Raw genomic sequence first — 15887 nt, 5'->3', positions numbered from 1 at the left:
AAATTCTTTCAAAAAATCATTTTAAAAATTATTTTAAAAAAATTATTTTAAAAATTATTTTAAAAATTCTTTCAAAAATTATTTAAAAATTATTTTTAAACTCTTTTAAAAATCATTTTAAAAATTCTTTCAAAAATTATTTTAAAAAATTATTTTAAAAAATTATTTTAAAAACTCTTTTAAAAATTATTTTAAAAATTATTTAAAAATTCTTCTAAAAAATTCTTTAAAAATCATTTTAAAATCATTTAATTTTTTTTAAAATCACTTTAAAAATTCTTTTAAAAATTCTTTTAAAAAACTTTTAAAAATTACTTAAAAACTCTTTAAAAAAAACTATTTTAAAAATCATCTTAAAAATTATTTTAAAAATTATGTAAAAAAACATTAAATCATTTTGAAAAATTCTTTTAAATATTATTTTTCAATTTAATAAAATTTTATTAACATAAAAAATAATAATAATAAAAAATTATTTTTATAGATTATTTTCACTTTAAAAATTATTATTTAGACTTTAAACTTTTTTTTTAATTTCAAACGTTATTTTAACCTTAAATTTACTTTTAAACTTAATTTAACTTAACTGAAAATTAAAACTTAATATTGAAATTACAATTTAAATTTAAAAATTTAAACTTAAAATTAAACTTAAACTTAAATTAACCACTAATATTAATTTAAATCTAAAATCAAAACTGAATCAAGCGTACGTTAATTGCCATGAAACATATTTTAAAAATTATTTTAAATTCCTTTTAAACATTGTTTTAGAAATTTCGTTAGAAATCCCTTTAAAAAATAAATAATAATAATAATAATAATAATAATAATCTTTTAAATTCATTTAAAACTTAGACACCTATCTTAAAAACTTAAATTCCAACCTTACTTAACTGTGTTTAATAACTTTAACTTCATGCTAAACTTCAAATTAAATTAATTCTACTTAAAAGAAAGTAAATAAAAAAATTAATAATTATAACTAATACTTTTATTGACCAACTCAATCAATTAATACGAAATTTAAATTATTTCACTAAATATTAAATTATTAAATCAAGTAAAAACTAATCAATAAATTATTGATAATGGTTAAGTGTTATTGAATTAATAAAATATTATCTTATTTAACCTTAAACTAAAGTTAAGCACCTGAATCTAAAATTAATTATTGATTAATCAAACTCAAATAAATAATTATACATACAGAGATAATTATGTGTTACTAAATCCCCTAGAACACTTAGATAGAAAAATGTGTTAGGACTTTAAAATTTAACACACCCAAACCTTAGCATTATATTAAGGGGATAATAAAATAAGGAATATTAATAAATTAAGGGAGAGTAATAAATTAAAGGAGTATCAAATTCAGGGGGAGGTTTATTTTTTTTAATCTCCTTAATCGTTATTTTTTCTCTTTAAAATCTCTTTAGAAAATTCTACCTTAATTTATTTTTTTTTTTAAAAAAATTACTTTGAAAATATTATATTAAATATTCTTAACAAATATTTTCAAAAGCTTTATTTTAAATGTCAGGTTTAGGGGGAGGATTAAATCAACTTATTTTCATACTTAGTACCAAAATTATTTCCTCCGCTTTAAAAGTAATAACTCCTCTTAATTTTTTTTTTAAATCTGATCCTTGGAAATCTAATAAAATATATTTTTTAAAACTAGCTTTTATAAAACTAAGATTTTAAATTGGATTTTACTTAATTTTGAATATTGAATTTTACCTGATTTTTGAAAACTCTACTTGTGTAAAATTATCTTTATAGAACTTATATTCGAAAGTTTCAAGTTCAAGTTTATTTTGAAAAATTAAATTTTAGAACATATAAACTTATGTTTTGAAAGTTTGAAATTTTAAAACTTGGTTAACTTTAAATTTATACTTGAAAAATTAGCTTTTATATTGCAAAAATTATCTTTTGAAAATTGATCGACAAACTTAATAGTAAGTTATGTTGCTAAATTAACCATCTTTCAAAACTTAGTCATTTTACAAAAGTTAAGAAATAAAAGCTAAATTGACTATGTTTTAAAATTTAAACTCTCCCAAGTTAACTTGACAACATTTCTTATAATTTTTTATTTGTCTGTATTCTGTATTATTGATTGCTTGACTTATGTCCTTATTTGATGAATGTCAAAGGGGGAGGAATAGGTGGTTAAGTTAGAGCAACAAAAAGTCAAACTTAAAAACTAACTTAAACCTTAAATATCGTGCTTATTTTTTTACTTGCATATTTTTCACTAACTTAACCAGGTTGTCATTCCATCAAAAATGGGGAGATTGTTGGTGCGGTTAGCACTAACGGTCTAACCTAACTTGGGTTTTGATGAATGACAAATTAGGTTAAGTTAGGTTTGTCGTTGTCTAACACTCTGATCGAGTGTGCAGGCGTAGTCCAGATAAGTCAACGGGCTGACCGGATGTCTGGCACGAAGCCCAGCTAGGTCAACGGGCCGACCGGATAGCTGACACGAAGTCCAAGCGGGTTGACGGTCTGACCAGACGCTTGGCACGAAGTCCAGCTAGGTCGACGGGCTAACCGGATAGCTGGCGAGAAGTCCAGACGGGTCGAAGGACTGACCGGACGTCTGGCAGGTGAGTAAAAGTAAGTCACTGGAAGGGAGTGACTATGAGGACGCATTCTCGGGAAGGGAACTTAGGCGCCGATCCGACTTAGAATCATTTCGGAACTCTAAGTCAAGATCTTGACTAGATTCCAGTCTCGGAAAGACGAAATCTAAGTCATACTCTTTATGTCAAATTATAAACTGTGCTAACACTTTGTTTTGCAGGATATACATTCCCTCGGATTAACCTTGTCTTGCAGGAAAAGGAGATTTTGGAGAAAGGGGGTCCGGGCGCCCGGAGGGGGCGCTCGGAGGCAAGTTTTATCCAAGACGCGGTGTCGACACGTGGAGCTCGCTGGTTGAGACTGCTACGTCACACCAAGGCGCCCGGAAGGCATCCAGGCGCCCCGAGCATTCTATAAAAGGAGGGTCAAAGGCGGAGCTCAATACACAACTTAGAATTGACGATCTGCTCTCCTGTGCTCCTGCGACATTGCGACGCTACTCCGACAAAGCTCTGTTCCTTTCTATTATTTTATATTTGGCGGTATTTTCTTTCTATCAATTCATGTACTTTAATCTTGTAATTCTATTTTCGAATTAATAGTGATTGCCCATCGAAAGTACCCTCGTGTGCGGGCCTTAGAGTAGGAGTCGCCAAAGGCTCCGAACCAAGTAAATCTTTGTGTTCTCTTTGGCTTATTCTTTCTTTTCCGCTGTGCTTACTCGCCTTCAAGCGTTTTTCGATATGCAGCCCCCTCTATCGATTCTTCACGATCCAACAACGCCTACTGTTCCCTCTTTAGAAAACACGTCCTTACCTACTCCTCTCAGGAGAGATTATCTTTTTTTTCAGATCGGTCCTCCAAATCGTCTAGACATATGCTCAGCGTTCGAGACATCATGACTTTATGCTGGACATCCAATCCCTGACCCGTTCAATCTTCCACTTGGTGTCTGCGACCCCCAGGATTTCCACCTAAAGGGTTTTCCACCTAAAGTCCTTGACTCTAGGCTTTCATCCAATGTCCTCGACCCACCAAGACTTTGCCTAGTCCCTAGGACCAGAACTTCGTTACCTAACCACAACTAAGACTTTCTTATACACTCAGTTCAACTTGTTAGAATAACAACACAGCTTAACTTTAAACCTTTGTCAATATTAAAACACAAACGTAATTAGCTAGTACTTCCAATACCAACATATGTCAATGAAGATTTCATTGCAACTCGAGTGTAAGTTTTCTTCGACTTGAGGTATTCAAGTCATCTTAATCATGAAGGCTTATACTTTGACATCTTAGGCAAATTATCTTCGAGAATGTGTGGATCCAAGATGATTAGGTATAAGTCAAAGTGCCTATGACCACTTGTCAAAATTATTACTCAAAGTCTTTAGCCAAATTATCACATGATAAGAGTATTGTACTCTTGGACACATGTACGAGTAATTCAAATCCAAAGAATGAGGAAGTATTACTTGGGCTAGGTGTGATATAGTCAGTCTAGTAGGGATTGACACATAGACCATGTCCTGAACCAAGTGGGTAAAAGAACGAGTGAAGCTGCTGAAGGTTTAGAAATAGTTTTGAAATCAATTGTGAATTTTCAAACAATTAGAGATTATGATGTACTACTAGATACTATTCATGATTGATTTATAATTAATGGTTAATTATGAGTGGCCAACATAATCAGGAATTGTTGGTCCCTTAGCGACCAACTAGAGGGAGATAAATAGCCTGCACAATAAAAACAAATAAAACCCCTTCTCGAACTTTACATCTTTATTAGTCTAACAGTTGCATACAAAAAAAAATGAGAGACTGAAAAAGAAGAGGCACAAAAGGTTACTTGGTTTGCAATCAGGGGATTACAAATCCAAAGAAGTTGAAGCTTACTAAACAATCTCCTTCAAACAGAGAAACCTCTTATAGCAGTTAAAGCATTTACATATAGAACAAAACTATAAAGGAATTAATTACAAATGTTGTTCTGACATTCTGAGACTAGAGTTGTATTTATAACTTTGGTCGTGGCACCTGGAAGGATTCTAGGCATCTGGAGGGGGATAAACGTTTATCCCCATCGTAACAAGACGCGTCACATCACGTTTGGATAGATTTTTTGGTCCAAGCGCTTAGATCAGTTTCGGGTGCCCCGACTCTGCTGAACCCGTATCAGCGATGATGCCGAAACAAGGCGTCCCAGGGTTGTCCCGGAGGTCCGAGCGCCCGGACCAAATAGTCAACATTATGTTGACTTTTTGGTCCCGGTCTTCCGCTCCGGTTCCGCTCGTATTTTTCTAGGTCTTCCGTTCCGGTTCCGTTCGCTTGGGTGATTTTGGCCATCCGGAATAGGACTCATCCTAACCCATTTTCTGACCTTCTCGAGCTACCTTCCATTTCGACTTCTCGTCCCTCGGAAATGTCGTGCGCCTCCTTCTTGTCTATCTGCGTACTCTTTTGTGTTAGGATCGATTGTCGCGGCTAGAGAGGGGGGTGTGAATAGCCGATCCCAAATCTTCGTTTCTTTCTACAAGTTGACGTTAGCGCAGCGGAAAATAAAACAAAGAAACAAAGACAAGAAGATCAAACCTCAACACGCAGCGATGTAACGAGGTTCGGAGATGATACTCCTACTCCTCGGCGTGTCCGTAAGGTGGACGAAGCCTATCAATCCGTCAGTGGATGAGTCCCAGGAAAACCGGCTAATATAAACTCCTTATGGGTGGAGAAGCCTCGCCACAAAAACTTACAACAGCAAGAAGGAGTACAGGTACAGCAAGAAGCAAAATACAATACAACTGTAAAACCTTCGCTTACTTGCCTTCTCTTCGACTGGATGAAGCAGTAGCTTCAAGCGACGCCTACGACAGCAGGAACCCAGCCGATGAAGCTCACACGAAGCTTCAAGCAGAAGCGAGCTCACCAAAGCTCAAATCACAGCAGCGAAGAAGAAGAAGAAGTTCAGAGTGATTCCACTGTAGAAGCCCTCAACCCTTTTATAACCTGCATCCACCTGCGAGAAGAACAGAGGCCAAAGACAGCAGAAGAAACTAGCCGTTGTCTCTCAACGGCTAGGGCCAGACCGATCAGGCATCACCCTGATCGGTCTGGGGCTGATCTGATCGGTCGTGGGGACCGATTAGGCTCTATGCTGATCGGTCCCCAGACCGATCAGAATGCTCATAGAGAGTTGCCCAACTCTCTGTGCGTGCCCTGATCGGTCCTGGGGACCGATCAGGCTTCCTGCTGATCGGTCCCCAGACCGATCAGTAAGCTCACAGAGGCACACTGATCGCTTTCTGATCGGTCTCCAGACTGATCCAGGTCTTGGTTTTAGCCCAAACCAAGTCCAAACCAATATCCGGTCAACCTTGACCTCTTAGTACATCATACTTAGCATCCGGTCACTCCCTTGACCTGCTAAGACTCCCCATCAAGTGTCCGGTCAATCCCTTTGACCCACTTGGACTTTTCTCTTCGTGTCAAGTATCCGGTCACTCCCTTGACCTACTTGACCTTCTCAACACCAGATGTCCGATCACCCTTGATCCATCTGGATTTTCCCTTGCCCGGCTTCACTCACCAGGACTTTCACCTAGCTTCATTCACTAGGGTTTTCACAACTGCCTGGCTTCACTCACCAGGACTTTCCTACTGCCTGGCTTCACTCACCAGGACTTTCACCTAGCTTCACTCACTAAGGTTTTCACACTGCCTGACTTCACTCACCAGGACTTTCACCTAGCTTCACTCACTAGGGTTTTCACATCCGGTCCAGAGAATGAGCTCCCGAGCCCTCTCTGACCACAGTCCTGAGAACGAGCTACCGAGCCCTCTCCGACTTCCCATGTGGTCCAGAGAACGAGCTCCCGAGCCCTCTCTGACCGCAGTCCGGAGAACGAGCTACCGAGCCCTCTCCGACTTCCCATGTGCCAAGCTTCCATACTTGGACTTTTCCCGTGCCGAGCTCCATACTTGGACTTTTCCCGTGCCAAGCTCCCTGCTTGAACTTTTCACCATGCCAAACTCCCTGCTTGGACTTTTCCCATGCCAAGCTCCCTGCTTGGACTTTTCCCGTGCCAAGTTCCCTGCTTGGACTTTTCCGAGTCAGGTCAACTCACCTCGGGTCAACCAGGTCAACCTTGACCACGGGTTGCACCCACAATCTCCCAAGCTTGTATCCTTGTAAAACATCAAGATACAAACATTGTCAAACATAACTCGTCAAACATCAAAACACAACTCGAGTCAAGTCAACTCGAGTCTGGTCAACCAGGTCAACCTTGACCTAAGGTTGCACCAACAATCTCCCCCTTTTTGATGTTTGACAAAACTCATAATCAAGTTAGGTTAACCCGATAACCTAACTTAGGTTTTCCAATGTTCTTCCCTGAACATCCTCTAGACATTCTCCATTCTCCTCAAACCTACACTCTCCCCCTTTTTGACACACATCAAAAAGAGTGAATCAAGGTCAAGAGTTTCTTTCTAATGAAGGTCCCATACCTTTCATTGAAACCCTTAATTTCCCCCTTGATACTAAGGTCAACAATTAACTTAGTGATAATCCCATATCACTCAAGTCTTTAGGAGTAAAAACTCCCCCTAAAAGTCAACTCCCCCTTGACTAATAGGTAAAATTCCCCCTAAAGGTCAACTCCCTCTTGACCATTGCACCAACAATGTCTTGGAGAGTTCCAAACCTTTAGAAACCTAAAACACCACTTCCCGAGCTGAAATTTCAGACAACCAGTCGAATTTCAGCAAGTTGGCACGCCCTGATCGGTCACCAGACCGATCAGCCTTCACTGGATCGGTCACCAGACCGATCAGGTCTTCCCTGGATCGGTCACAGTGACCGATCCAGAGTGCCCTGGACCGATCAGAATCCCCTCTGATCGGTCCCAACTCTGATATCAGAAGTTTCTGATTTTTCTACTTCCGAAATTCAGAAACCTCTCAAAAATCACATAAAATTTGAAAAATTGTGAAATTTTGAGGATACATTCCTCATACCACATACTATCATGGAAAAATAGTTTTCTATGAAAATATCTTCCATTTTTCAATCTTGATACAAAGTTCAAAAGACTTTGAAATAGCTCAAAGTTAAGTCATCTTTGTATCACTTTGCTCAATGATGAATGCTATCACTAGAAAAGCTTCATCAAGGTTTTTCAAATCAATTTTAAAATGATTTTAAACCCTTTAATTTGGGACCACAATCTTAGGGCTAAATGTACATGACTTGTACACAAGCCTTCCCTATGATCCCCAATTAGAATTAAGTTCATCTAGGTATAAGAACTATGCACCTTGATCCTAACTCACAATCCTAATATCTCACACACATCTAAGGTGTATCAAACACATCCAAGTCAATTTTGATGTGAGATATGGGTTTAGGTTATCTTAGGCTAAGGTCTCATGCATTTTCTAAACATCAATTTGATCTCCATATCAAATTGTGTTTTTAACCTTAAATCAATTTCATTGATTATAAATGCAAGAAATGATGACATGACATAAAATGATATCATACATAATAACATGTGCCAATGTCATGATGTCATGGCATAAAGTATGAAACTTAACTAGAGCATGACATATAAATAACCTAAGCATTATCATGACATTTCAAATGATCATAGATTAAATATGATGTCATGACATGGCATATGGCAAACAATATATGACAAATAACATGTAAAGGTATAGAAAATACCTAACTCTAGCCTTAGTTGCCATTTTTGATCATTTTGCCATAAAATCAATATTCCTAAGTGTAATAGACCTAAAATCTTATACCAAAGATTTTTAGATCACTTTGTGCCAATTAGATTGACTCTAGACAACTCCTCAAATTTGATTGGCACATTCTAATCACCTTAGGAATAATTCTTAATTTTATTTTCAAGGCTTGATTATACCTTGAAAAATCCTAAAGTGCCACCTTTTGCCATGATTAGGTTAACTACCTATTCAAGTAAGGTTGTCACACCCTAACTAATCTAGCGTGATGAAATCACGCTCCTAGGAACCCAATACCTATTGGAGCTCATTGGGTTCACTAAGTATTCACTAGGGATGACTTCCCTAGCAACCCTTCTAATAACCCTCCTAGGCTTTGAAGCCTTGGTCATTTGGGACTCATCAAGATCAACTCTAGGGGTGACTCCCCTTGTGACCTTGGTGATGGTCTTCCTAGCCCTAGATTTTGTTCCATAATCAAATGGAACATTATGATAAGTGGGCTTGACCACTTGGGACTTAGGTTTGTGACCCAAACCTTTCTTGTCCTTGGACATTGGTTTTTGACCCTTAAACCCTAGAGTTCTTAAGAGCCTTTTCCAAAGTATCAAGTCTTGACCTCAAGACTTGATTCTCCTTCTCTAATACCTCAATTTTTAATTTTTCATTTTTCTTTGAGGTATTCCTAGGCATGTGTCTAGTTGTTTTGGGGTTCCTACCTAGGTTTTCCTTAACCTTAGATGAGTTAATCCTAGGATTGACATTTCTAGTGTTGTCCTTACCTAGGCTAATATGTTTAGCACCTAAGCACATATATTGGTTCCTATAATTAACATGCTTATCATTCTTGACAATAGCAATAAGGCTACTAGCATGCATCCTACTAGAATTGCAAGAATGTGCCTTAGAGATTACCTTAGGGTTTGCCCTAGCTCCCCCTATACATGTGCTCGATCTCTTGTCCTTGTGAGGTTGCCTCCCCCTCGGACATTGGCTCCTATAGTGTCCCCTTCGCTTGCATTGGAAGCACACCACGTGCTCCTTGCCCTTGCATATCGGGACTCCGGCTTCCTTGACTTTTGGTGCCGGTGGAGTCAAATCTGCCGACCCCAAGTCGGCACACTTGTAGAAAGCGATCAGTGTGCCGACCCCAAATTGTAGAAAGAAGATTGTTAGGATCGATGGTCGCGGTTAGGAGCAAACGAAGATTGTGACTTTTGTTTTATTTTCCGCTGCGCTAACGTCAACTTGTAGAAAGAAACGAAGATTTGGGGTCGGCACACTGATCGCTTCCTACAGAGGCACACTGATCGCTTTCTGATCGGTCTCCAGACTGATCCAGGTCTTGGTTTTAGCCCAAACCAAGTCCAAACCAATATCCGGTCAACCTTGACCTCTTAGTACATCATACTTAGCATCCGGTCACTCCCTTGACCTGCTAAGACTCCCCACCAAGTGTCCGGTCAATCCCTTTGACCCACTTGGACTTTTCTCTTCGTGTCAAGTATCCGGTCACTCCCTTGACCTACTTGATCTTCTCAACACCAGATGTTCGATCACCCTTAATCCATCTAGATTTTCCCTTGCCCGGCTTCACTCACCAGGACTTTCCCATTGCCTGGCTTCACTCACCAGGACTTTCACCTAGCTTCATTCACTAGGGTTTTCACAACTGCCTGGCTTCACTCACCAGGACTTTCCCACTGCCTGCTTCACTCACCAGGACTTTCACCTAGCTTCACTCACTAGGGTTTTCACACTGCTTGGCTTCACTCACCAGGACTTTCACCTAGCTTCACTCACTAGGGTTTTCACACTGCTTGGCTTCACTCACCAGGACTTTCACCTAGCTTCACTCACTAGGGTTTTCACATCCGGTCCAGAGAACGAGCTCCCGAGCCCTCTCTGACCACAGTCCTGAGAACGAGCTACCGAGCCCTCTCCGACTTCCCATGTGGTCCAGAGAACGAGCTCCCGAGCCCTCTCTGACCGCAGTCCGGAGAACGAGCTACCGAGCCCTCTCCGACTTCCCATGTGCCAAGCTTCCATACTTGGACTTTTCCCGTGCCAAGCTCCATACTTGGACTTTTCCCGTGCCAAGCTCCCTGCTTGGACTTTTCACCATGCCAAACTCCCTACTTGGACTTTTCCCATGCCAAGCTCCCTGCTTGGACTTTTCCCGTGCCAAGCTCCCTGCTTGGACTTTTCCGAGTCAGGTCAACTCACGTCGGGTCAACCAGGTCAACCAGGTCAACCTTGACCACGGGTTGCACCCACAATCTCCTAAGCTTGTATCCTTGTAAAACATCAAGATACAAACATTGTCAAACATAACTCGTCAAACATCAAAACACAACTCGAGTCAAGTCAACTCGAGTCTGGTCAACCAGGTCAACCTTGACCTAAGGTTGCACCAACAATTTGCAGCACCTCATCCCTCGGACGCACCGAGCCCGTCGGCTCTCTCCTGTGTCATCCTTCTCGCTGGCTGTGTCTTTCGCTCGACTTCCTGTGCTCCTAAGTTCCTGCACACTTAAACACAAGGGTTAAACCACAACAGGACTTAACTTGATTTGGTTGATCACATCAAAACTACCTTGGGGTACTAACATGAACCTATAAGATCATACGCACAACGAGTTTATCTTAGAGACTTAAAACAAATTTAAAATTTGATTCTCAAAGAGAGAGATAGAGAGAGAGAAAATTTGGTTGAACCAAACATAAAAGACAAATATGAAAAGATATTTGTCAAAGCAGAATCACGAATGAGCCACGCTTATTGTAGGAGATGTGGATTCGTAATGGTTTGATAATAAACCGAAAGAGTTTGGTCTGGTTTTGAACCAAGATGATTTAATAATAAACCAAAAAAATTTAGTTTAATTATGAATCAAAATAGTTTGGTTTTGAACCAAACTTAATCTTAATGGTAATGAATTGGGTTGGCTTTGTTTAATGGGTTTAGGAGATGACTTATTCCCCAAGTTATGTAGAGGTGTATAAATACCCCTCTATAAGGAGAAAAGATATGTGATTTTATTCTCTGAGAGAAAACTCTAATTTGATTAAGGCTTCTTCTCATCCTCTTTTCTTTCTCTCTAGCCATCGCCCAAGCTCTTGTCGTCCAATAGTTACCACCAGCCATCTCCAACCACCGAATTCGATGCCAACGATTTTTATGCCGATGAATTTAATTTCAATGACTTCGGTGTCGCTAACAACACATTGTCACCGCCCACCTAATCGTGCCATGGAAGTTCTCTCTGATTGCTTTGTCTCCACGCTTGGCTAGTAGCCATCGGAGACAACTCATGACTTCTTAAAGTCGTTTCAAAAATAACTCGGCGTGGATACGAGTAGAGGTAAACTCTGTTGGGTTTGCTAGTTGATATCCTTTCCACTTTGTATCATCCATCAAGTATACCTAGAGTAAAAGTTATTTTAGGAAATTTTATTTTATGATCATGTTTTGTCATGTTGTATCCTTGTATGTGTGATGTATGTGATGTAATAATTAGAAATTATTATACTTTTTTTTCAATGCACATGTTTTTTGAAATGTGTTTTAGCACGCACTACATCGGGTATATCCCAATAGACCATAATTGTTGGGACCTTGACGTTACTAGAGGAGGGGTGAATAGATGCTCACTCAAATCGATCACTTCCTATACTTATTAGTACAACAGAATACAAAAATAACAAGTATAAAAGAAAGCTAACCCTAAAACAAGAAGACAAGAAGACAAGAAAACAACAAACCAAACGACGTGTTCGTTTACGTGATTCAGAGATAACTTCCTCCTACTCCACGGCATGTTCGTAAAGTGGACGATCACAATCCGTCGGTCGATAACTCCCCAGAAAATCTCTGGCTAGCACAACATCCTTGTCAGTGGAGAAACTTCACCACAATTCTTGACCACAAACACTTGGATCACAAGGAGAGCTTTAGAAACTCTAATAGGGGTTAATCACCTTTATTTTATCAACCTTAACCAAACTCTAAAGCCTTGGATATATAGATCATGGGCTGAAAACACAAGCAGTGTTTTTCGCCATCAGTCGACTGGTGTATACGCCAGTTGACTGGTCTTTAAGTGAAGACGACCGTTATACATCAATGATCGACTACCAGTCAACTAATCACCATACCAGTCAACTGGTACCAGTCGACTGGCATATTGACCAATTGACTGGTACCAGTCGACTGGCATATTGACCAGTCGGCTGGTTGACTAAATAATAGCCTCCCAGCTCACTATTTCTCAACCACCAGTCGACTGATAAATCTTAAATTAGGATTTTACCCCGAGTATACTCACAACACTCGTCCTCATCTACACAACTCTCGACCTTGCCTTCCACCCTCCTCCATCAGCCTTGTGTCCCTCAGATATCTCACAATCCTTCACGCTTTACCTTTAGGAGTTTCCATCGGCATTGTCTTTGTTGTCGGGTTTTTCATTGCCAAGAGCCACGCTCCTAGACTTCAACCTCGTCAAGTCACAATCGGACTTACATTGCTAAAACTACATGCTTGGACTTTTCCTTTTGCCAAGGTCCCACTTGGACTTTCACCTTAGCCAAGATCACACTTGTGTTGGTGCAGGGAGCACCAGATGATCAAACCTGTGTTTTAATAATGACAAAGGGGTTCAAAGTTAAGGTGTCTTATGATCTAACAAGTATGATTAAGTTTATAGGAAAGTTCTAAGTAATCTTAAGTAAGGTGAAAGTCCTAATTGAGACTAGGCAAAAAAGTCCTAGTGGACATTAGACAGGCGAAAAATCCTAGCTGCGGTTAGGCAACGAAGTCCTAGTTCGGGAGACTGAGCAAAGTCTTAGAAGATCAGGGATATTGGGTAAAATCCTAGAGTCGAGGACACTAGATGAAAATTCTGGGGATCGCGGACACCAGGTGGAACACTAGATGGGTTGGGGATCGGACGTCCAGCATGAAGTCCTGATGTCTTGGACATTAAGCAAAAGTCCAGATAGTCTGAAAGACTGTTCTAATAAAAGGTAATTTCTCCTGAGAAGAGTAATTGAGGATGTGTTTCCCGAAGAGGGAATAGTAGACGTTAGTCCGACCTAGAGTTTCAACGAAATTCAAAGTCAAGATCGGATAGTCCGGAGGTTGTTAAAGTTACTTTTTATATACTGTTTGCCTATTATTCTAACTCTATTTTGCAAGAAGACTAATACTTTGCAGGTTAGGATTTTGCCTTGTTCGGTCGACCGAACGTTGGGATCAGTCGATCAAACCCCAAAGACCAGATCAACTCATGATGAAGTTTCAACCAAGGGATTGGTCGATCAAACCTGGGGTTCAGTCGACCGAATAGTGGATAGACTGCAGGTCGATCAGATTGGGTTGATCAGACCAGATAATTTTAGGGGCGTCAAAGGTTTGATCGACCGAATGACTGGATCGGTCGATCGAACAAAGACTTCTATCCGAAGCGGCAGTATCTGAACAGAAAGTTAGGAGGATTCAGAAGGACTAGTTGACCGATCAAAGTCGAGTTAAACAATGATCCCAAGATCAGTTTAGAGATCGGATTAGGTTCAACTCGGCTATAAAAAGGGTTCGGCCAACAGCTTTGAGTATAATAATTGACAACGAATTCTCACGATCTCTCTATTGTGTGCTACTCAAAAGATAAGTTAACAAAGCCGTAACGTTGCTCCGACGACCGAAAGCTCGAAACTACAACTCTCTAAGTCGTCAGTATAACTTTCATTTATAACACTTAATTATTAGCCTCATTGTAATTGTACGTGTCTTTGTAACTCTACGAATTGATAGTGAATTGCCCAAAGTAAACACTCAACGAGTGTGAGTTTTGGAGTAGAAGTCGTCATAAGCTCAAAACCAAGTAAAATTATTTGTGTTTGCGATTATGTTTATTTATTTCCACTGTGCATTCTATGTTTTGTAAAAAAATGTGAAAGTCACGAGCGTTATAAACCCATGATCTTTTCCATGTGTTTTCAATATGGGACTATGTTTGCAACCTTGCAACCCCAACAATCCCCCCCTCAAACAAAGGACCATGGGCTTCCCACGTCCGATCCTTGACCCACCAGGTCTTCCTGCCCCTCGGTCTACCCGACCTACTAGGACTTCCTGCCACTCGGTCAACCCGACCTACTAGGACTTCCTGCCCCTCGGTCTACCCGACCTACTAGGACTTTCTTGCTTAGCCGCAACTAGGACTTCCTGCCCCTCGGTCCACCCGACCTACTAGGACTTCCTGCCCGGTGTCTGGTCCTCTTGATCCGAACATAGGAGCCCCCACTTTCTTTGTTCGAGGTCAATATTGTACTCACATGGTTCAATCAGACCATAGCTCTTGTGCACAGTCGGCGGTTAAACCTTCTGGCAGTCCGGGCTCTGATACCAATTGTAGGATCGAAAAGAATTTAGATATCTCCACAATAGCATGATATTGTCCACTTTGGGCCTAGACCCTCATGACTTTGCTCTTGGGCTCTCCCCAAAAGGCCTCATGCCAATGGAGATATCTTTCTCTTATAAACCCATGATCTTTTCCATGTGTTTTCAATATGGGACTATGTTTGCAACCTTGCAACCCCAACATTATTCACCCCCCCCCCCTCCCCCCCCCACCACTAGTGTAACGATCCTACAACTTAAACTTTTCTTGTTGTACCTGCATCCTGCACACTTATAATACATATCAAATATAATAATAACTTTAACTTAAACCTTTGCCCAAATATTAAAATCTAGGGTCATATAGATTACTCCAACAATATCTCCTTTTTTGATGTTTAGTAACCCATTTAAGTTAGGAAAATATATAACACTAACATGCAAATAACACATGTATATCTACTTATGCATAAATAATGGAACTTAATTCTTGGCTCCCTCTTTATTTAAGCTCTCTCTTGAGCTAGGATTTTTCGCAAAGTAAACTCCTCCCCCTTTGTCAATAAATAAACAATCTACTCATACTTATATCATAGAATATAATCCTAGGTTTTCCCTTCATCTAAGCTTCCCCTTGAGTTAGGATTCTTGTAAAGGTATTTAGGTTTCCCACTTAAACCTAAACTATTGGATTGATTACGCAATTCTCTTTTTGTCGTTTTAAAATTAGAGTGTGAATGTAGCGGAAAAGAAAAATACGAAAAGCTGGCACGAGAAGAACACAAGTAATTTACTTGATTCGGAGCCTTCGGCGACTCCTACTCCAAGACCGAGGTCTCGCGGACCTATCGATAGGTAATTCACTATAAACATATTCCGGTACCTCCGGAAGAGGGAATCGAAGTACAAAGGAAAGTTAGAATAAATGCAACACCCTCAACTTGTCCTTTTGCAGTTTTTAATTACACAAAAAATACTGATACTTATTATAGATTGAAGTGGGAGCGCTCGTGTCGATATTGGTCTACTGGCCATGATTAGAAGTCTTTAGAGCAGTCGTTGGGCGCAACAGCTTTGCATTAGAGTTGTAGCAGGAGCCCGGAGTAATCAAAACATCAAAAGAACGCGTAGT

Source organism: Zingiber officinale, chromosome 3A (assembly GCF_018446385.1).
Source record: "Zingiber officinale cultivar Zhangliang chromosome 3A, Zo_v1.1, whole genome shotgun sequence".
In the NCBI taxonomy this organism is placed as follows: domain Eukaryota; kingdom Viridiplantae; phylum Streptophyta; class Magnoliopsida; order Zingiberales; family Zingiberaceae; genus Zingiber; species Zingiber officinale.
Note: the sequence above shows the minus strand (reverse complement) of the source record.